At 49.5% G+C, this 23,002-nt stretch overlaps 1 protein-coding gene across 4 annotated transcripts in view; it reads right to left on the bottom strand.

The window, feature by feature from the left end:
• LOC146051509 (dihydropyrimidinase-related protein 5-like) overlaps positions 1-22,482 on the bottom strand; it is a 115,251-nt gene extending 92,769 nt beyond the window's left edge. For all 4 annotated transcript variants that reach the window (XR_014466842.1, XR_014466840.1, XR_014466841.1 and 1 more), the window contains exon 1: positions 22,252-22,482. The gene's annotated coding sequence lies outside the window, so the exon portion shown is untranslated. The remainder of the gene's footprint in view (positions 1-22,251) is intronic.
• Between the last annotated feature and the right edge of the window lie 520 nt (positions 22,483-23,002).

Below are 23,002 nucleotides of genomic sequence, written 5' to 3'. Positions count from 1 at the left end.
ACTCCGAGAGGAATACAGTGCAGGACACCTATATACACTGCCGGAACACTGACCGTTATGTAGGTACACCGAGAGGAATTCAGTACAGGACACCTATATACACTGCCGGAACACTGACCGTTATGTAGGTACACCGAGAGGAATTCAGTACAGGACACCTATATACACTGCCGGAACACTGACCGTTATGTAGGGACTCTGGGAGTAATACAGTACAGGATACCTATACACACTGCCGGAACGCTGACCGTTATGTAGGGACTCTGAGAGGAATACAGTACAGGACACCTATATACACTGCCGGAACGCTGACCGTTATGTAGGGACTCTGGGAGGAATACAGTGCAGGACACCTATATACACTGCCGGAACGCTGACCGTTATGTAGGGACACCGAGAGGAATTCAGTACAGGACACCTATATACACTGCCGGAACACTGACCGTTATGTAGGGACACCGAGAGGAATTCAGTACAGGACACCTATATACACTGCCGGAACGCTGACCGTTATGTAGGGACTCTGGGAGTAATACAGTACAGGACACCTATATACACTGCCAGAACGCTGACCGTTATGTAGGGACTCTGGGAGTAATACAGTACAGGACACCTATATACACTGCCGGAACGCTGACCGTTATGTAGGGACTCTGGGAGGAATACAGTGCTGGACACTTATATACACTGCCGGAACACTGACCGTTATGTAGGGACTCTGGTAGTAATACAGTACAGGACACCTATATACACTGCCGGAACGCTGACCGTTATGTAGGGACTCTGGGAGGAATACAGTGCTGGACACCTATATACACTGCCGGAACACTGACCGTTATGTAGGGACTCTGAGAGGAATTCAGTACAGGACACCTATACACACTGCCGGAACACTGACCGTTATGTAGGGACACCGAGAGGAATACAGTACAGGACACCTATATACACTGCCGGAACACTGACCATTATGTACGGACTGTTCTAACATCCGCCACCCTACCTACATCGTACCTTATTCTTAATAATCGCTGCTTTAACATATGCGATTATTAACACAAAGGACAGCTCTTCCGATAAGTGTGTACACTGTAGATGGCTGTGTGACTGTCACTGTGTACACTGTAGGTGGCTGTGTGACTGTCACTGTGTACACTGTAGATGGCTGTGTGACTGTCTCTGTGTACACTGTAGGGGGCTGTGTGACTGTCACTGTGTACACTGTAGGTGGCTGTGTGACTGTCACTGTGTGTACACTGTAGGCGGCTGTGTGACTGTCACTGTGTGTACACTGTAGGGGGCTGTGTGACTGTCACTGTGTACACTGTAGATGGCTGTGTGACTGTCTCTGTGTACACTGTAGGTGGCTGTGTGACTGTCACTGTGTGTACACTGTAGGCGACTATGTCACTGTGTGTACACTGTAGATGGCCGTGTGGCTGTCACTGTGTACACTGTAGGCGGCTGTGTCACTGTGTACACTGTAGGCAGCTGTGTCACTGTCACTGTGTGTACACTGTAGGGGGCTGTGTGACTGTCACTGTGTACACTGTAGGTGGCTGTGTCACTATCACTGTGTGTACACTGTAGGTCACTGTGTGTACACTGTAGGTGGCTGTGTGACTGTCACGGTGTACACTGTAGGCGGCTGTATGACTGTCACCGTGTACACTGTAGACGGCTGTGTGACTGTCACTGTGTGTACACTGTAGGCGGCTGTGTGACTGTCACTGTGTGTACACTGTAGGCGGCTGTGTGGCTGTCACTGTGTGTACACTGTGGGCCGCTGTGTCACTGTGTGTACACTGTAGGTGGCTGTGTCACTGTCACGGTGTACACTGTAGGCGGCTGTATGACTGTCACCGTGTACACTGTAGGCGGCTGTGTGACTGTCACTGTGTACACTGTAGACGGCTGTGTGACTGTCACTGTGTGTACACTGTAGGCGGCTGTGTGACTGTCACTGTGTACACTGTAGGTGGCTGTGTCACTGTCACTGTGTGTACACTGTAGGTGGCTGTGTGACTGTCATGGTGTACACTGTAGGCGGCTGTATGACAGACACCGTGTACACTGTAGACGGCTGTGTGACTGTCACTGTGTGTACACTGTAGGCAGCTGTGTGGCTGTCACTGTGTGTACACTGTAGGCGGCTGTGTGGCTGTCACTGTGTGTACACTGTGGGCCGCTGTGTCACTGTGTGTATACAAGGTGTGGGGAATGTGTATCACACAGTGTACAGAGGCTTCCTGCGTGGTGTATCGCTGTACAGAGCAGCCTCCTCCCTGCAGACATTCTGGTGAGTGCACCAATGTGGATGACATGCTCAGCACTGACGCCAGCCATGTGCTCATGGCAGGCTGTACGGCTGAGTAATCCCATCAGAAGACTCATTTCCCTGTTACAGAGCTCAGATGATCTGACAGAGATTCCAGCTCACTGCAGAACATCAGCTCATCTCAGTGACAGAGCCGGCAACATATGACACTGTGCTACGGAGCCATGCAGGGACAGAGGCACTGCATTCTGCTCACCATGTAACCGTGTATGGCCTGTCACACTGCATTCTGCTCACCATGTAACCGTGTATGGCCTGTCACACTGCATTCTGCTCACCATGTAACCGTGTATGGCCTGTCACACTGCATTCTGCTCATCCTGTAACCGTGTATGCACTGTCACACTGCATTCTGCTCACCATGTAACCGTGTACGGACTGTCACACTGCATTCTGCTCACCATGTAACCGTGTATGGCCTGTAACACTGCATTCTGCTCACCATGTAACCGTGTATGGCCTGTCACACTGCATTCTGCTCACCATGTAACCGTGTATGGCCTGTCACACTGCATTCTGCTCACCATGTAACCGTGTATGGCCTGTCACACTGCATTCTGCTCATCCTGTAACCATGTATGCATTGTCACACTGCATTCTGCTCATCCTGTAACTGTGTATGCACTGTCTCACTGCATTCTGCTCAGTCTGTAACCGTGCATGGACTGTCACACTGCATTCTGCCCACCATGTAACCGTGTATGGCCTGTCACACTGCATTCTGCTCATCATGTAACTGTGTATGGCCTGTCACACTGCATTCTGCCCACCATGTAACCGTGTATGGCCTGTCACACTGCATTCTGCTCATTCTGTAACCGTGTATGGACTGTCACACTGCATTCTGCTCATCCTGTAACTGTGTATGGCCTGTCACACTGCATTCTGCTCACCATGTAACCGTGTATGGCCTGTCACACTGCATTCTGCTCACCATGTAACCGTGTATGGACTGTCACACTGCATTCTGCTCATCCTGTAACCGTGTATGGCCTGTCACACTGCATTCTGCTCACCATGTAACCGTGTATGGCCTGTCACACTGCATTCTGCTCATCCTGTAACTGTGTATGGACTGTCACACTGCATTCTGCTCACCCTGTAACCGTGTATGGCCTGTCACACTGCATTCTGCTCACCATGTAACCGTGTATGGACTGTCACACTGCATTCTGCTCATCCTGTAACCGTGTATGGATTGTCACACTGCATTCTGCTCACCATGTAACCGTGTATGGATTGTCACACTGCATTCTGCTCACCCTGTAACCGTGTATGGCCTGTCACACTGCATTCTGCTCATCCTGTAACTGTGTATGGACTGTCACACTGCATTCTGCTCATCCTGTAACCGTGTATGGACTGTCACACTGCATTCTGCTCACCATGTAACCATACCTCCCAACTGTCACGATTTTAGAGGGACAGTCCCGATTTTCGGGTCCTGTCCCGCTGTCCCACCCGCGGCAGGCATTGTCCCGCTGCGGGGGGGTGACAGTTGGGAGACCCCCCCAATCTAGTAGAATAGACGCTGTGCGCATGCGCACAGCGTCTATTCTCGTATGAAAATGAGGTCGCGGCTAATTAGCATAAGCCGCGCCCTCATTTGAATACGCCCGCCCCCTTTTCGTGTCCCTATTTCATATTGACAGAAGTTGGGAGGTATGTGTAACCGTGTATGGCCTGTCACACTGCATTCTGCTCACCATGTAACTGTGTATGGACTGTCACACTGCATTCTGCTCATCCTGTAACCGTGTATGGACTGTCACACTGCATTCTGCTCACCATGTAACTGTGTATGGACTGTCACACTGCATTCTGCTCATCCTGTAACCGTGTATGGACTGTCACACTGCATTCTGCTCATCCTGTAACCGTGTATGGACTGTCACACTGCATTCTGCTCATCCTGTAACCATGTATGCATTGTCACACTGCATTCTGCTCACCATGTAACCGTGTATGGCCTGTCACACTGCATTCTGCTCATCCTGTAACCGTGTATGGACTGTCACACTGCATTCTGCTCATCCTGTAACCGTGTATGGACTGTCACACTGCATTCTGCTCATCCTGTAACCGCGGAATGGACTGTCACACTGCATTCTGCTCATCCTGTAACCATGTATGTATTGTGACACTGCATTCTGCTCATCCTGTAACTGTGTATGCACTGTCACACTGCATTCTGCTCACCATGTAACCGTGTACGGACTGTCACACTGCATTCTGCTCACCATGTAACCGTGTATGGACTGTCACACTGCATTCTGCTCATCCTGTAACCATGTATGCATTGTCACACTGCATTCTGCTCATCCTGTAACCGTGTATGCACTGTCACACTGCATTCTGCTCACCATGTAACCGTGTATGCGCTGTCACACTGCATTCTGCTCATCCTGTAACTGTGTATGGACTGTCACACTGCATTCTGCTCATCCTGTAACTGTGTATGGACTGTCACACTGCATTCTGCTCACCATGTAACCGTGTATGGACTGTCACACTGCATTCTGCTCATCCTGTAACCGTGTATGTGCTGTCACACTGCATTCTGCTCATCCTGTAACCGTGTATGCGCTGTCACACTGCATTCTGCTCATCCTGTAACTCTGTATTGACTGTCACACTGCATTCTGCTCACCATGTAACCGTGTATGGACTGTCACACTGCATTCTGCTCATCCTGTAACCGTGTATGCGCTGTCACACTGAATTCTGCTCACCATGTAACCATGTATGCATTGTCACACTGCATTCTACTCATCCTGTAACTCTGTATGGACTGTCACACTGCATTCTGCTCACCATGTAACCGTGTATGCACTGTCACACTGTATTCTGCTCACCATGTAACCGTGTATGGACTGTCACACTGCATTCTGCTCACCATGTAACCGTGTATGGACTGTCACACTGCATTCTGCTCATCCTGTAACCATGTATGCATTGTCACACTGCATTCTGCTCATTATGTAACCGTGTATGCACTGTCACACTGCATTCTGCTCACCATGTAACCGTGTATGCGCTGTCACACTGCATTCTGCTCATCCTGTAACTGTGTATGGACTGTCACACTGCATTCTGCTCATCCTGTAACTGTGTACGGACTGTCACACTGCATTCTGCTCACCATGTAACCGTGTATGGACTGTCACACTGCATTCTGCTCATCCTGTAACCGTGTATGCACTGTCAAACTGCATTCTGCTCATCCTGTAACCGTGTATGCGCTGTCACACTGCATTCTGCTCATCCTGTAACTCTGTATGGACTGTCACACTGCATTCTGCTCACCATGTAACCGTGTATGGACTGTCACACTGCATTCTGCTCATCCTGTAACCGTGTATGCGCTGTCACACTGCATTCTGCTCACCATGTAACCATGTATGCATTGTCACATTGCATTCTGCTCATCCTGTAACTCTGTATGGACTGTCACACTGCATTCTGCTCACCATGTAACCGTGTATGCACTGTCACACTGCATTCTGCTCACCATGTAACCGTGTATGGACTGTCACACTGCATTCTGCTCACCATGTAACCGTGTATGGACTGTCACACTGCATTCTGCTCACCATGTAACCGTGTATGGAATGTCACACTGTATTCTGCTCACCATGTAACCGTGTATGGACTATCACACTGCATTCTGCTCACCATGTAACTGTGTATGGAATGTCACACTGCATTCTGCTCATCCTGTAACTCTGTATGGACTGTCACACTGCATTCTGCTCACCATGTAACTGTGTATGGAATGTCACACTGCATTCTGCTCACCATGTAACTTTGTATGGATTGTCACACTGCATTCTGCTCACCATGTAACTGTGTATGGAATGTCACACTGCATTCTGCTCACCATGTAACTGTGTATGGAATGTCACACTGCATTCTGCTCACCATGTAACCAAGTATGGAATGTCACACTGCATTCTGCTCACCATGTAACCGTGTATGGAATATCACACTGCATTCTGCTCACCATGTAACCGTGTATGGACTGTCACACTGCATTCTGCTCATCCTGTAACTCTGTATGGATTGTCACACTGCATTCTGCTCATCCTGGAACTCTGTATGGACTGTCACACTGCATTCTGCTCACCATGTAACCGTGTATGGAATGTCACACTGCATTCTGCTCACCATGTAACCATGTATGGAATGTCACACTGCATTCTGCTCACCATGTAACCGTGTATGGACTGTCACACTGCATTCTGCTCACCATGTAACCGTGTATAGCCTGTCACACTGCATTCTGCTCATCCTGTAACCGTGTCTGGACTGTCACACTGCATTCTGCTCATCCTGTAACCATGTATGCGCTGTCACACTGCATTCTGCTCACCATGTAACCATGTATGGACTGTCACACTGCATTCTGCTCACCATGTAACCGTGTATAGACCGTCACACTGCATTCTGCTCATCCTGTAACCATGTATGCACTGCCACACTGCATTCTGCTCACCATGTAACCGTGTATGGACTGTCACACTGCATTCTGCTCACCATGTAACCGTGTATGGACTGTCACACTGCATTCTGCTCACCATGTAACCGTGTATGCACTGTCACACTGCATTCTGCTCACCATGTAACCGTGTATGGACTGTTACACTGCATTCTGCTCACCATGTAACCGTGTATGCACTGTCACACTGTATTCTGCTCACCATGTAACGGTGTATGGACTGTCACACTGCATTCTGCTCACCATGTAACCGTGTATGGACTGTCACACTGCATTCTGCTCACCATGTAACTGTGTATGGAATGTCACACTGCATTCTGCTCACCATGTAACTGTGTATGGACTGTCACACTGCATTCTGCTCACCATGTAACTCTGTATGAACTGTCACACTGCATTCTGCTCATCCTGTAACTCTGTATGAACTGTCACACTGCATTCTGCTCACCATGTAACTCTGTATGGAATGTCACACTGCATTCTGCTCACCATGTAACCAAGTATGGAATGTCACACTGCATTCTGCTCACCATGTAACCATGTATGGAATATCACACTGCATTCTGCTCACCATGTAACGGTGTACTGACTGTCACACTGCATTCTGCTCATCCTGTAACTCTGTATGGACTGTCACACTGCATTCTGCTCATCCTGTAACTCTGTATGGACTGTCACACTGCATTCTGCTCATCATGTAACTGTGTACGGACTGTCACACTGCATTCTGCTCACTATGTAACTGTGTACGGACTGTCACACTGCATTCTGCTCACCATGTAACCGTGTATGGACTGTCACACTGCATTCTGCTCACCATGTAACTGTGTATGGAATGTCACACTGCATTCTGCTCACCATGTAACCGTGTATGGACTGTCACACTGTATTCTGCTCACCATGTAACTGTGTATGGAATGTCACACTGCATTCTGCTCATCCTGTAACTCTGTATGGACTGTCACACTGCATTCTGCTCACCATGTAACTGTGTATGGAATGTCACACTGCATTCTGCTCACCATGTAACTCTGTATGAACTGTCACACTGCATTCTGCTCATCCTGTAACTCTGTATGGACTGTCACACTGCATTCTGCTCACCATGTAACCGTGTATGGACTGTCACACTGCATTCTGCTCATCCTGTAACCGTGTATGCGCTGTCACACTGCATTCTGCTCATCCTGTAACTCTGTATGGACTGTCACACAGCATTCTGCTCACCATGTAACCGTGTATGCACTGTCACACTGTATTCTGCTCACCATGTAACCGTGTATGGACTGTCACACTGCATTCTGCTCACCATGTAACCGTGTATGGACTGTCACACTGCATTCTGCTCATCCTGTAACCATGTATGCTTTGTCACACTGCATTCTGCTCATCCTGTACACTGCATTCTGCTCACCATGTAACCGTGTATGGACTGTCACACTGCATTCTGCTCATCCTGTAACCATGTATGCTTTGTCACACTGCATTCTGCTCATCCTGTAACCGTGTATGCACTGTCACACTGCATTCTGCTCACCATGTAACCGTGTATGCGCTGTCACACTGCATTCTGCTCATCCTGTAACTGTGTATGGACTGTCACACTGCATTCTGCTCATCCTGTAACTGTGTACGGACTGTCACACTGCATTCTGCTCACCATGTAACCGTGTATGGACTGTTACACTGCATTCTGCTCATCCTGTAACCGTGTATGCGCTGTCACACTGCATTCTGCTCATCCCGTAACCGTGTATGCGCTGTCACACTGCATTCTGCTCATCCTGTAACTCTGTATGGACTGTCACACTGCATTCTGCTCACCATGTAACCGTGAATGGACTGTCACACTGCATTCTGCTCATCCTGTAACCGTGTATGCGCTGTCACACTGCATTCTGCTCACCATGTAACCATGTATGCATTGTCACACTGCATTCTGCTAATCCTGTAACTCTGTATGGACTGTCGCACTGCATTCTGCTCAACATGTAACCGTGTATGCACTGTCACACTGTATTCTGCTCACCATGTAACCGTGTATGGACTGTCACACTGCATTCTGCTCACCATGTAACCGTGTATGGACTGTCACACTGCATTCTGCTCACCATGTAACTGTGTATGGAATGTCACACTGCATTCTGCTCACCATGTAACCGTGTATGGACTGTCACACTGCATTCTGCTCACCATGTAACTGTGTATGGAATGTCACACTGCATTCTGCTCATCCTGTATCTCTGTATGGACTGTCACACTGCATTCTGCTCACCATGTAACTGTGTATGGAATGTCACACTGCATTCTGCTCACCATGTAACTCTGTATGAACTGTCACACTGCATTCTGCTCATCCTGTAACTCTGTATGGACTGTCACACTGCATTCTGCTCACCATGTAACTGTGTATGGAATGTCACACTGCATTCTGCTCACCATGTAACCAAGTATGGAATGTCACACTGCATTCTGCTCACCATGTAACCGTGTATGGAATATCACACTGCATTCTGCTCACCATGTAACCGTGTATGGACTGTCACACTGCATTCTGCTCACCATGTAACCGTGTATGGACTGTCACACTGCATTCTGCTCATCCTGTAACTCTGTATGGACTGTCACACTGCATTCTGCTCATCCTGGAACTCTGTATGGACTGTCACACTGCATTCTGCTCACCATGTAACTGTGTATGGAATGTCACACTGCATTCTGCTCACCATGTAACCATGTATGGAATGTCACACTGCATTCTGCTCACCATGTAACCATGTATGGACTGTCACACTGCATTCTGCTCACCATGTAACCGTGTATAGCCTGTCACACTGCATTCTGCTCATCCTGTAACCGTGTATGGACTGTCACACTGCATTCTGCTCATCCTGTAACCATGTATGGACTGTCACACTGCATTCTGCTCATCCTGTAACTCTGTATGGACTGTCACACTGCATTCTGCTCATCATGTAACTGTGTACGGACTGTCACACTGCATTCTGCTCACTATGGGCCTTATTTTGGTTCATTCTTTCTGACAAAATCCTTCTTAGATGGACAAAACCATGTGCACTGCAGGGGGGGCAGATGTAACATGTGCAGAGAGAATTAGATTTGGGTGAGTAATTTTGTTTCTGTGCAGCGAAAATACTGACTGCTTTATTTTTACACTGCAATATAGATCTCACTTTGAAGTAAAACCCCACCCAAATCTAATTCTCTCTGCACAAGTAACACCTGCCCCACCTGCAGTGCACATGGTTTTGTCCATCTAAGAAGGATTTTGTCAGAAAGAATGAACCAAAATAAGGCCCTATGTAACCGTGTATGGACTGTTACACTGCGTTCTGCTCATCATGTAACCGTGTATGGACTGTCACACTGCATTCTGCTCACCGTGTAACCGTGTATGGACTGTCACACTGCATTCTGCTCACCATGTAACTGTGTATGGAATGTCACACTGCATTCTGCTCACCATGTAACCGTGTATGGACTGTCACACTGCATTCTGCTCACCGTGTAACCGTGTATGGACTGTCACACTGCATTCTGCTCACCATGTAACTGTGTATGGAATGTCACACTGCATTCTGCTCACCATGTAACCGTGTATGGACTGTCACACTGCATTCTGCTCACCATGTAACTGTGTATGGAATGTCACACTGCATTCTGCTCATACTGTAACTCTGTATGGACTGTCACACTGCATTCTGCTCACCATGTAACTGTGTATGGAATGTCACACTGCATTCTGCTCACCATGTAACTCTGTATGAACTGTCACACTGCATTCTGCTCATCCTGGAACTCTGTATGGACTGTCACACTGCATTCTGCTCACCATGTAACTGTGTATGGAATGTCACACTGTATTCTGCTCACCATGTAACCATGTATGGAATGTCACACTGCATTCTGCTCACCATGTAACCATGTATGGACTGTCACACTGCATTCTGCTCACCATGTAACCGTGTATAGCCTGTCACACTGCATTATGCTCATCCTGTAACCGTGTATGGACTGTCACACTGCATTCTGCTCATCCTGTAACCATGTATGCGCTGTCACACTGCATTCTGCTCACCATGTAACCATGTATGGACTGTCACACTGCATTCTGCTCACCATGTAACTGTGTATAGACTGTCACACTGTATTCTGCTCATCCTGTAACCATGTATGCACTGCCACACTGCATTCTGCTCACCATGTAACCGTGTATGGACTGTCACACTGCATTCTGCTCACCATGTAACCGTGTATGCACTGTCACACTGCATTCTGCTCACCATGTAACCGTGTATGCACTGTCACACTGTATTCTGCTCACCATGTAACCGTGTATGGACTGTCACACTGCATTCTGCTCACCATGTAACCGTGTATGGACTGTCACACTGCATTCTGCTCACCATGTAACTGTGTATGGAATGTTACACTGCATTCTGCTCACCATGTAACCGTGTATGGACTGTCACACTGCATTCTGCTCACCATGTAACTGTGTATGGAATGTCACACTGCATTCTGCTCATCCTGTAACTCTGTATGGACTGTCACACTGCATTCTGCTCACCATGTAACTGTGTATGGATTGTCACACTGCATTCTGCTCACCATGTAACTCTGTATGAACTGTCACACTGCATTCTGCTCATCCTGTAACTCTGTATGAACTGTCACACTGCATTCTGCTCACCATGTAACTCTGTATGGAATGTCACACTGCATTCTGCTCACCATGTAACCAAGTATGGAATGTCACACTGCATTCTGCTTACCATGTAACCATGTATGGAATATCACACTGCATTCTGCTCACCATGTAACGGTGTACGGACTGTCACACTGCATTCTGCTCATCCTGTAACTCTGTATGGACTGTCACACTGCATTCTGCTCATCCTGTAACTCTGTATGGACTGTCACACTGCATTCTGCTCATCATGTAACTGTGTACGGACTGTCACACTGCATTTTGCTCACTATGTAACCGTGTATGGACTGTTACACTGCGTTCTGCTCATCATGTAACTGTGCATGGACTGTCACACTGCATTATGCTCACCATGTAACATGTATTGACTGCTACACTGCATTCTGCTCATCCTGTAATCATGTCTGGACTGTTACACTGCATTCTGCTCACCAAGTAACTGTTTATGGACTGTCACACTGCATTCTGCTTACCATGTAACAGTGTATGGACTGTCACACTGCATTCTGCTCACCATGTAACCGTGTATGGACTGTCACACTGCATTCTGCTCACCATGTAACCATGTATGGACTGTCACACTGCATTCTGCTCACCATGTAACCGTGTATGGACTGTCACACTGCATTCTGCTCATCCTGTAACCGTACACAGACTGTCACACTGCATTCTGCTCACCATGTAGCCGTGTATGGACTGTCACACTGCATTCTGCTCACCATGTAACCATGTATGGACTGTCACACTGCATTCTGCTCACCATGTAACCGTGTGCGGACTGTCACACTGCATTCTGCTCACTATGTAACCATGTATGGACTGTCACACTGCATTCTGCTCATCATGAAACTGTGTACGGACTGTCACACTGCATTCTGCTCACCATGTAACCGTGTATGGACTGTCACACTGCATTCTGCTCACCATGTAACCATGTATGGACTGTCACACTGCATTCTGCTCACCATGTAACCGTGTATGGACTGTCACACTGCATTCTGCTCATCATGAAACTGTGTACGGACTGTCACACTGCATTCTGCTCACCATGTAACCGTGTATGGACTGTCACACTGCATTCTGCTCACCATGTAACCATGTATGGACTGTCACACTGCATTCTGCTCATCATGAAACTGTGTACGGACTGTCACACTGCATTCTGCTCACCATGTAACCGTGTATGGACTGTCACACTGCATTCTGCTCACCATGTAACAGTGTATGGACTGTCACACTGCATTCTGCTTACCATGTAACTGTGTATGGACTGTCACAATGCATTCTGATCATCCTGTAAACGTGTATGGACTGTCACACTGCATTCCGCTCACCATGTAACCGTGTATGGACTGTCACACTGCATTCTACTCCTCCTGTAATCGTGCACGGACTGTCACACTGCATTCTGCTCACCATGTAGCCGTGTATGGACTGTCACACTGCATTCTGCTCACCATGTAACCGTGTATGGACTGTCACACTGCATTCTGCTCACCATGTAACTCTGTATGGACTGTCACACTGCATTCTGCTCATCCTGTAACTCTGTATGGACTGTCACACTGCATTCTGCTCACCATGTAACCGTGTATGGACTGTCACAATGCATTCTGCTCACCCTGTAACCGTGTATGGACTGTCACACTGCATTCTGCTCACCATGTAACATGTATGGACTGTTACACTGCATTCTGCTCACCATGTAACGTGTATGGACTGTCACACTGCATTCTGATCATCCTGTAAACGTGCACGGATTGTCACACTGCATTCTACTCCTCCTGTAACCGTGCACAGACTGTCACACTGCATTCTGCTCACCATGTAACCCTGTATGGACTGTTACACTGCATTCTGCTCATCCTGTAATCATGTATGGACTGTTAAACTGCAGTCTGCTCATCCTGTAACTGTGCATGGGCTGTCACACTGCATTCTGCTCCTCCTGTACCCATGCACAGACGGTCACACCACGTTCTACTCATCCTGTAACTGTGCAAAGACGGTCACACTACATTCTGCTCATCTTGTAACTGTGCAAAGACGGTCACACTGCATCCTGCTCATCCTGTAACTGACACAGAAACTACACTGCATTCTGCTCACCCTGTAACCATGCAGGCACTGCATGGAGCCTGTCTCCTCTCCGGGAGGATGACACACATGTCAGTGTAAGACGCGATGATGTATCCATCACATTATACTCACAGACAGACGGACAGCGCAACACAACACTGCGAGCAAGACAGCACCAACACCAGAGTAACCAATATATTACACCCACACATGCAGCGCTGGGTACTGATCACAGCCCCCAATCACCTGGTTGTTTTGATATAATTATAGACTGGTAACTGGTCTCTCTGCATAAAGGGGTCATCACCTTCTAATTCTAAGGGATCTAGGAGGAGACGTACTAAGACTTGGCGAGAGATAAAGTAGCAGCCAACCGGCTCCTAGTGGCCACATTACAGGCTGAGCTTGAAAAATGACAGTTGTGTGCTGATTAGCTGTTCCATGCAGACATCACATGTGATCATGTATGTTAGCACAGTGTTATCATGACGTCCCTGCCCAAATACCAGAATACATAATGGGACTAACATGTGACATTCTGGCCTTAGTCCCTGGGATGCTGGCTGCATACACTGGGGGCTCATCCACGTTCTCTCTCGGCTCCCCGCAGAGCGCTCCCAGCTACAATCGAATTACTCATCCCTGGCACCTGTCTCCCCCCTGTCACCAATTAAGGATCTTCCCTGGTAAATCACAGCACCCTTCCCTCTGCCAACAGTGCATAATGATGCTGTAACTGGTGCCTGATCATTTCTGCAGACTCCTGGAGAGACCGGCCATCTGTGGTCCTCCTGCAGAGGAGTCTGTGCACCAGGGGGGTGTGGCCATTGTACTCCTCTGTCAATTACCAGGGCACCACATGGTTACATTCCTTCTCCCAGCCGCGGATTAGGCTGGTTATCACTTGGTACCTTGGCTGGTAGGATAAATACTTCAGCTCTGAACCGCATTGTGCCCTAGCATGACAGTGCCCCTACTTATGGTGTACTGGGGTCTATGCCAAAATCAGGGGTACCAGTGTACAAGCACATATCATTGTGGGCGAGGTGACCTCAATATGTAGCAAAGGCATCTATCCCACCTCATATATCACAATACAGGGGTGCTCACGTAAGGGGTGGGGAAACCACAGAGTACACAGCCATCACAGCTATACCATAGAGTACACAGCCATCACAGCTATACCATAGAGTACACAGCCATCACAGACAGACCATAGAGTACACAGCCATCACAGCAAGACCATAGAGTACACAGCCATTACAGACAGACCATAGAGTACACAGCCATCACAGACAGACCATAGAGTACACAGCCATCACAGCAAGACCATAGAGTACACAGCCATCACAGACAGACCATAGAGTACACAGCCATTACAGACAGACCATAGAGTACACAGCCATCACAGCAAGATCATAGAGTAAACAGCCATCACAGACAGACCATAGAGTACACAGCCATCACAGACAGACCATAGAGTACACAGCCATCACAGACAGACCATAGAGTACACAGCCATCACAGACAGACCATAGAGTAAACAGCCATCACAGACAGACCATAGAGTACACAGCCATCACAGACAGACCATAGAGTACACAACCATCACAGACAGACCATAGAGTACACAGCCATCACAGACAGACCATAGAGTACACAGCCATCACAGACAGACCATAGAGTACACAGCCATCACAGACAGACCATAGAGTACACAGCCATCACAGACAGACCATAGAGTACACAACCATCACAGACAGACCATAGAGTACACAACCATCACAGACAGACCATAGAGTACACAGCCATCCCAGACAGACCATAGAGTACACAGCCATCACAGACAGACCATAGAGTAAACAGCCATCACAGACAGACCATAGAGTACACAGCCATCACAGCTAGACCATAGAGTACACAGCCATCACAGACAGACCATAGCGTACACAGCCACTGCAACCAAAGAACAGAGTAAACAGCCATCATAGACAGGCCATAGAGTACACAGCTACTGCAACCAAACCACAGAGTACACAGCCATCACACCTAGGCCATAGAGTACACTGTCAGACCATAGAGTACAGAGCTATCACAGACAGACCATAGAGTACACAACCATCACAGACAGACCATAGAGTACACAACCATCACAGACAGACCATAGAGTACACAGCCAGACCAGCCACCACCACCTATAGAGTTCACAGTCCTCACAGTGAGACCATAGAGTAGACTGACAAACCATAGCCATCACAGCTAGACCATAAAGTGCACAGCCACTGCAACCAAACCACAGAGTACACAGCCACCACAGCCAGACCACAGAGTACACAGCCACCGCAGCTGAATCACAGAGTACAAAGCCACTATAGCCAGATCATAGATTACACAGCGACTATAGCCAGACCATAGAGTACCCAGCCACTATAGCCAGACCATAGTGTACACAGCCACTATAGCCAGACCATAGAGTACCCAGCCACTATAGCCAGACCATAGCGTATACAGCCACTATAGCCAGACCACAGAGTACACAGCCACTATAGCCAGACCACAGAGTACACAGCCACCGCAGCTGAACCACAGAGTACACAGCCACTATAGCCAGACCATAGAGTACACAGCCACTATAGCCAGACCATAGAGTACACAGCCACTATAGCCAGACCATAGCGTACACAGCCACTATAGCCAGACCACAGAGTACACAGCCACCGCAGCTGAACCACAGAGTACACAGCCACTATATCCAGACCATAGAGTACACAGCCACTATATAGCCAGACCATAGAGTACACAGCCACTATATAGCCAGACCATAGAGTACACAGCCACTATATAGCCAGACCATAGAGTACACAGCAACTATATAGCCAGACCATAGTGTACACAGCCACTATATAGCCAGACCATAGAGTACACAGCCACTATATAGCCAGACCATAGAGTACACAGCCACTATATAGCCAAATCATAGAGTACACAGCCACTATATAGCCAGACCATAGAGTACACAGCCACTATATAGCCAGATCATAGAGTACACAGCCACTATATAGCCAGACCATAGAGTGCACAGCCACTATATAGCCAGACCATAGAGTACACAGCCACTATATAGCCAAATCATAGAGTACACAGCCACTATATAGCCAGACCATAGAGTACACAGCCACTATATAGCCAGATCATAGAGTACACAGCCACTATATAGCCAGACCATAGAGTGCACAGCCACTATATAGCCAGACCATAGAGTACACAGCCACTATAGCCAGACCATAGAGTACACAGCCACTATAGCCAGACCATAGAGTACACAGCCACTATAGCCAGACCATAGAGTACACAGCCACTATATAGCCAGACCATAGAGTACACAGCCACTATATAGCCAGACCATAGAGTACACAGCCACTATATAGCCAGACCATAGAGTGCACAGCCACTATATAGCCAGACCATAGAGTGCACAGGCACTATATAGCCAGACCATAGAGTGCACAGCCACTATATAGCCAGACCATAGAGTACACAGCCACTATAGCCAGACCATAGAGTGCACAGCCACTATATAGCCAGACCATAGAGTACACAGCCACTATATAGCCAGACCATAGAGTACACAGCCACTATATAGCCAGACCATAGAGTACACAGCCACTATATAGCCAGACCATAGAGTGCACAGCCACTATATAGCCAGAGCATAGAGTACACAGCCACTATAGCCAGACCATAGAGTACACAGCCACTATATAGCCAGACCATAGAGTACACAGCCACTATATAGCCAGACCATAGAGTGCACAGCCACTATATAGCCAGACCATAGAGTACACAGCCACTATAGCCAGACCATAGAGTACACAGCCACTATAGCCAGACCATAGAGTACACAGCAACTATAGCCAGACCATAGAGTACACAGCCACTATAGCCAGACCATAGAGTACACAGCCACTATATAGCCAGACCATAGAGTACACAGCCACTATATAGCCAGACCATAGAGTACACAGCCACTATATAGCCAGACCATAGAGTGCACAGCCACTATATAGCCAGACCATAGAGTGCACAGGCACTATATAGCCAGACCATAGAGTGCACAGCCACTATATAGCCAGACCATAGAGTACACAGCCACTATAGCCAGACCATAGAGTGCACAGCCACTATATAGCCAGACCATAGAGTACACAGCCACTATATAGCCAGACCATAGAGTACACAGCCACTATATAGCCAGACCATAGAGTACACAGCCACTATATAGCCAGACCATAGAGTGCACAGCCACTATATAGCCAGACCATAGAGTACACAGCCACTATAGCCAGACCATAGAGTACACAGCCACTATATAGCCAGACCATAGAGTACACAGCCACTATATAGCCAGACCATAGAGTGCACAGCCACTATATAGCCAGACCATAGAGTACACAGCCACTATAGCCAGACCATAGAGTACACAGCCATCACATACAACAAAGCCGATACTCAGAAAACGGAGCTGGTGATTTCTACAGTAGCCTCCACGCTCTGTGCGGGAATTTATAGACCTATATAGGGAGAACTAGGCATGATGACAAATACCACGGTGCCGGAAATCAGTTTTTGGGAGTATTAACAGGAAACAAGATACTTGCTATTAGTTGCCTCCTTAATATTTGCACAGCGTTCCTATAGCGGAGCCTGTACCGCTTACCACATCCATGCTGACAGTAATACAGCCACACAAATATACTATATACTGCCAGCACCTGCTATCTATCTAGGTCAGGCTGAGCGGGCGGTGTGAGTGACTTCTGTATATTATTACACTATACAATAACTGGGCCTCAGAGGTGGCTCGGTACATGAGAATAGTCAGACTTAGGGTGCGGAATGCAAAAACACAGGGTGTTTGCAGACCGGACTGTGAATGAGGCCCATCTGAGCATGACACAGCGATCCCTACTTCTCCGTGTGGCAGCTGCTGCAGGAGGATGAAGCAGTTCAGCACAGCGGACAGCGGCATCACAGTATGACACACAGCTGGGTATACACCATTCCCATCACAATGGGTACCGTGTCACCAGCTTGGCCCCCTGTGATACATATGGGGCATAGTACATAAGGGGCGCTTGGCCACTGGGAGGTGGAGCAGACAAATATTAAACAGACCATACAGTAATATTTAACATCCCGACTGCGTACCTCCCAACACTGGCCTGACTTTGGAGAGATTGCCCTGTTTTCCAGTGACTGTCCTGCTGTCCCACCCATGGGCCACAGTGTTCCAAGGTGTGGGGGGGGGGGGTTAGTTGGGAGACCCTCACACCTGCTGTTTTGCAATTGATTTTTTCAATTCTGATTCAAATGCTCAATCCCGCGATTCCTGGGATACCAGGATTTGCCTCCCCCCCTCCAAACAAAAAAAAGTGCCCCCGCACATTTACTAACGCTGGCAGGGCGACCAGGAGTGATAATGTGGCAGGGAGCAGGGCAGCGGTACTCCTGGGAGCGGCAGTGCAGCCAGCGGGCAGCGCAGTGTGACCTCTGACCCCGTTACACTGCGCAGAGCAGCACAGCCAGAGATGGGAGAAGCCCAGCCATGGGTTGTATAAGTACCAGCATTACACAATGGGCATATACAGTGACTACACACAATAGACATCATTCCTGTGTTCAAGTGAGTGGGGAGGGGGGGAGGGGGGGCATATTCTAAAAAGTAAATAGGGGACGAGTGGAAGCAGAGGAGGAATAATCCCTACACATCTGATGTACCTGGCACAGTACGTTATGCCCAGCATGTGTGCCGGGCACAGCAGCCCTGCATCTAAGCGATGCCCTGGCACTGAAGCCTGGATTTGCACCATTTACAGGGCCTGTGTGGGATCTGCTGCCAGTACCAGTGCCACTGCCAGTAACAATGATGGCAGATAAATCCTGACACACACAGTCACACTCCGTATCTCCCAGGGTCAGGTAGCCGATCACAGATCCTGGGTGCCTTCCAGCACCATGACGTCTGGGTGCACAGCTGCTCACACAGACCACCACCTATTCCTCAACAAAGAATCCCAGCCGACTCCCATCCCTCTACCACGGCAGAGCCCCCCTTCTCTCTCCATTCACTACCAGGAGCCTCCCAGCCGCCCTGAGCCATCAGTAATGCCCACCATGCCTGGGCTGTGGGTAACATACATGCCATGCAGCGGCAGACAGGGACATCGCATTAGGTGTGTCTTATTGTCATCCTGCTGTCACATCACACAATGACCAATGACGGGAGCACAGGAGTATAGTGCAGAGGGCGTGCTGGGGCCATGTATAGTAATAATAATACATAGGCCTCTCTGCCACCTCCCAACCACATACTGCCACACGCCATCAGGTGGGGGCTATTCAGCTCGCGTACAGTGCCGGTATGCTGGTGGGCATGCTGTGACTGGTAGTTCTACAACATCTAAGGTTTGTCTAAGTGATAAACATTAATAAGACCTTATAAACCGCCCTCTCATACTCATATACTGCCCATGCTGTGTACTAGGAGAAGGCTGGGGCATGGTGCTCGCTCTGCGTGTCTGACAGAACCAGGCAACACACCAGCAGCCAATGGGTTAATGTGATACCAGGCAGCAGCGATCACTGGCATATGGTCAGCTTCCACACCAGCAGCCAATGGGTTAATGTGATACCAGGCAGCAGCAATCAATGGTCTTAGGTCAGCTTCCACACCAGCAGCCAATGGGTTAATGTGATACCAGGCAGCAGCGATCACTGGCCTATGGTCAGCTTCCACACCGGCAGCCAATGGGTTAATGTGATACCAGGCAGCAGCGATCACTGGCCTATGGTCAGCTTCCACACCAGCAGCCAATGGGTTAATGTGATACCAGGCAGCAGCGATCACTGGCCTATGGTCAGCTTCCACACCAGCAGCCAATGGGTTAATGTGATATCAGGCAGCAGCGATCACTGGCCTATGGTCAGCTTCCACACCAGCAGCCAATGGGTTAATGTGATACCAGGCAGCAGCGATCACTGGCCTATGGTCAGCTTCCACACCAGCAGCCAATGGACCAGTATCACCTCAGCCGCAGACCATAGAGCACTGATCTTCAACCACTGGCCGTGGTACACTCGTGTGCCTTGATCTGTTCTCAGGTGTGCCCCCAGATCTACAGATGCCCAAACCAGATTACAGCCACCACCAGTCCAACTGTTATCTACTGGTCTCTACATTTCATGTAAAGGACCAAAGTATTTTATTTTTGTTACCTGTGGGGACCAGTGTGATTGTTTTTTATATGGGGGCAATAGGTTTGTTTTCTTTTTTCCTGTGGGGGCCAATGTGTTTTGCCCTGCGGGGATCTCATGGTGCAAGGTAAAAAGGTTGAAAATCACTGCCATAGAGGATAATATAATACACTGTATAAGATCAGCACACAGAGGGATAGGGGGCAGCACAGAGGGATAGGGGGCAGCACAGAGGGTTAGAGGGCCGCACAGTGGGTAAGGGGCAGCACAGACTGTAAGGGCTGCCCCGTCCCTGAGGGATAGGGGGCAGCACAGAGGGTTAGAGGGCAGCATAGTGGATTAGAGGGCAGCCCAGTGGGAAAGGGGCAGAACAGTGGGTTAGGGGACAGCACAGAGGGATAGGCAGCAGCACAGAGGTATAGGGGGCAGCACAGTGGGATAGTGGGGGCAGCACAGTAGGTTAGGGGACAGCACAGTGGGATAGTGGGGGCAGCACAGAGGTATAGGGGACAGCACAGTAGGTTAGGGGTGCAGTGCATTGAAGGTTAGTATGGCAGCAGATATAGGGTTGAGGTGCAGCACATAGATGATTATAATGACAGCACATATAGGTTTTGGGGGAATAGCATCCAGCACACAGTGGGTTAGGGATGGAGCACACAGTGGGTTAGGGATGGAGCACACAGTGGGTTAGGGATGGAGCACACAGTGGGTTAGGGATGGAGCACACAGAGGGTTGGAGGTGCAGCACACAGAGGGTTGGGATGCAGCACACAGTGGGTTAGGGATGGAGCACACAGAAGGTTGGAGGTGCAGCACACAGGGGGGTTGGGATGGAGAACACAGGGGGTTGGGATGGAGCACACAGGGGGTTAGGGATGCAGCACACAGGGGGTTGGGATGGAGCACACAGTGGGTTAGGGATGCAGCACACAGGGGGTTAGGGATGCAGCACACAGGGGGTTGGGATGGAGCACACAGTGGGTTAGGGATGCAGCACACAGGGGGTTAGGGATGCAGCACACAGGGGGTTGGGATGGAGCACACAGTGGGTTAGGGATGCAGCACACAGTGGGTTAGGGATGCAGCACACAGGGGGTTAGGGATGCAGCACACAGGGGGTTAGGGATGCAGCACACAGAGGGTTGGGATGGAGCACACACAGTGGGTTAGGGATGCAGCACACAGTGGGTTAGGGATGCAGCACACAGGGGGTTAGGGATGCAGCACACAGGGGGTTGGGATGGAGCACACAGTGGGTTAGGGATGCAGCACACAGGGGGTTGGAGGTGCAGCACACAGAGGAGGACTATGGATGCAGCGCACTGTTAGATATATGGGTGCAGCACTCACCTGCTCCGGGTGCAGCGCTGCTGGCAGAGGATGCTGTGCTGCTGGGCTGGGCTCTGCTGCTCCCCGTGCGCCTCTCACAGCAGCCTGGCAGACAGGAGACACAGGGAGGCGGGTCTCAACGCTGACAGACAGCTGAGAACACCAATAGGGAAGCAGGGACACTGTCTAGCAGGCTAGGCTGCTCCAGAGAGACGGAACGTGATTGGCCGCAATGTGATACAGACCCTCCCCTAGCGATCGGCCGCACCGTGTCCTCCTGCCTGAGGGTTACCATGGAGACCAGGCCCCGAGGCGCCGAGTACCGGGGGGCCCTCACTGGTGTCTGTCTAGCCGCTAACCCACCGCCACCCCTTACCCACTACCTCCCCCCACCCACCCCTACCCACCACCTCCCCCCCACTCACCCCTACCCACCACCTCCCCCCCACTCACCCCTACCCACCACCTCCCCTCCACTCACCACCTCCCCCCCACCCCTACCCACCACCTCCCCCCCACTCACCCCTACCCACCACCTCCCCCCACTCACCTCTACCCACCTCCTCCTCTGTACTCACCACCTCCCCCCCACTCTCCGCACCCACCACCGCCCCTCTACTCACCACCTCCCTCTACCCACCACCTCCCCTCCACTCACCACCTCCCCCCACCCACCCCTACCCACTACCTCCCCCCACCCACCCCTACCCACCACCTCACCCCACTCACCTCTACCCACCACCTCCTCTCTACTCACCACCTCCCCCCCACT

The sequence above is a fragment of the Crinia signifera genome, unplaced genomic scaffold, assembly GCF_055691185.1.
Source record: "Crinia signifera unplaced genomic scaffold, ASM5569118v1 HAP2_SCAFFOLD_103, whole genome shotgun sequence".
NCBI classification, from domain to species: Eukaryota; Metazoa; Chordata; class Amphibia; order Anura; family Myobatrachidae; genus Crinia; species Crinia signifera.
Note: the sequence above shows the minus strand (reverse complement) of the source record. Positions and strands in the feature narration are given on the sequence as shown.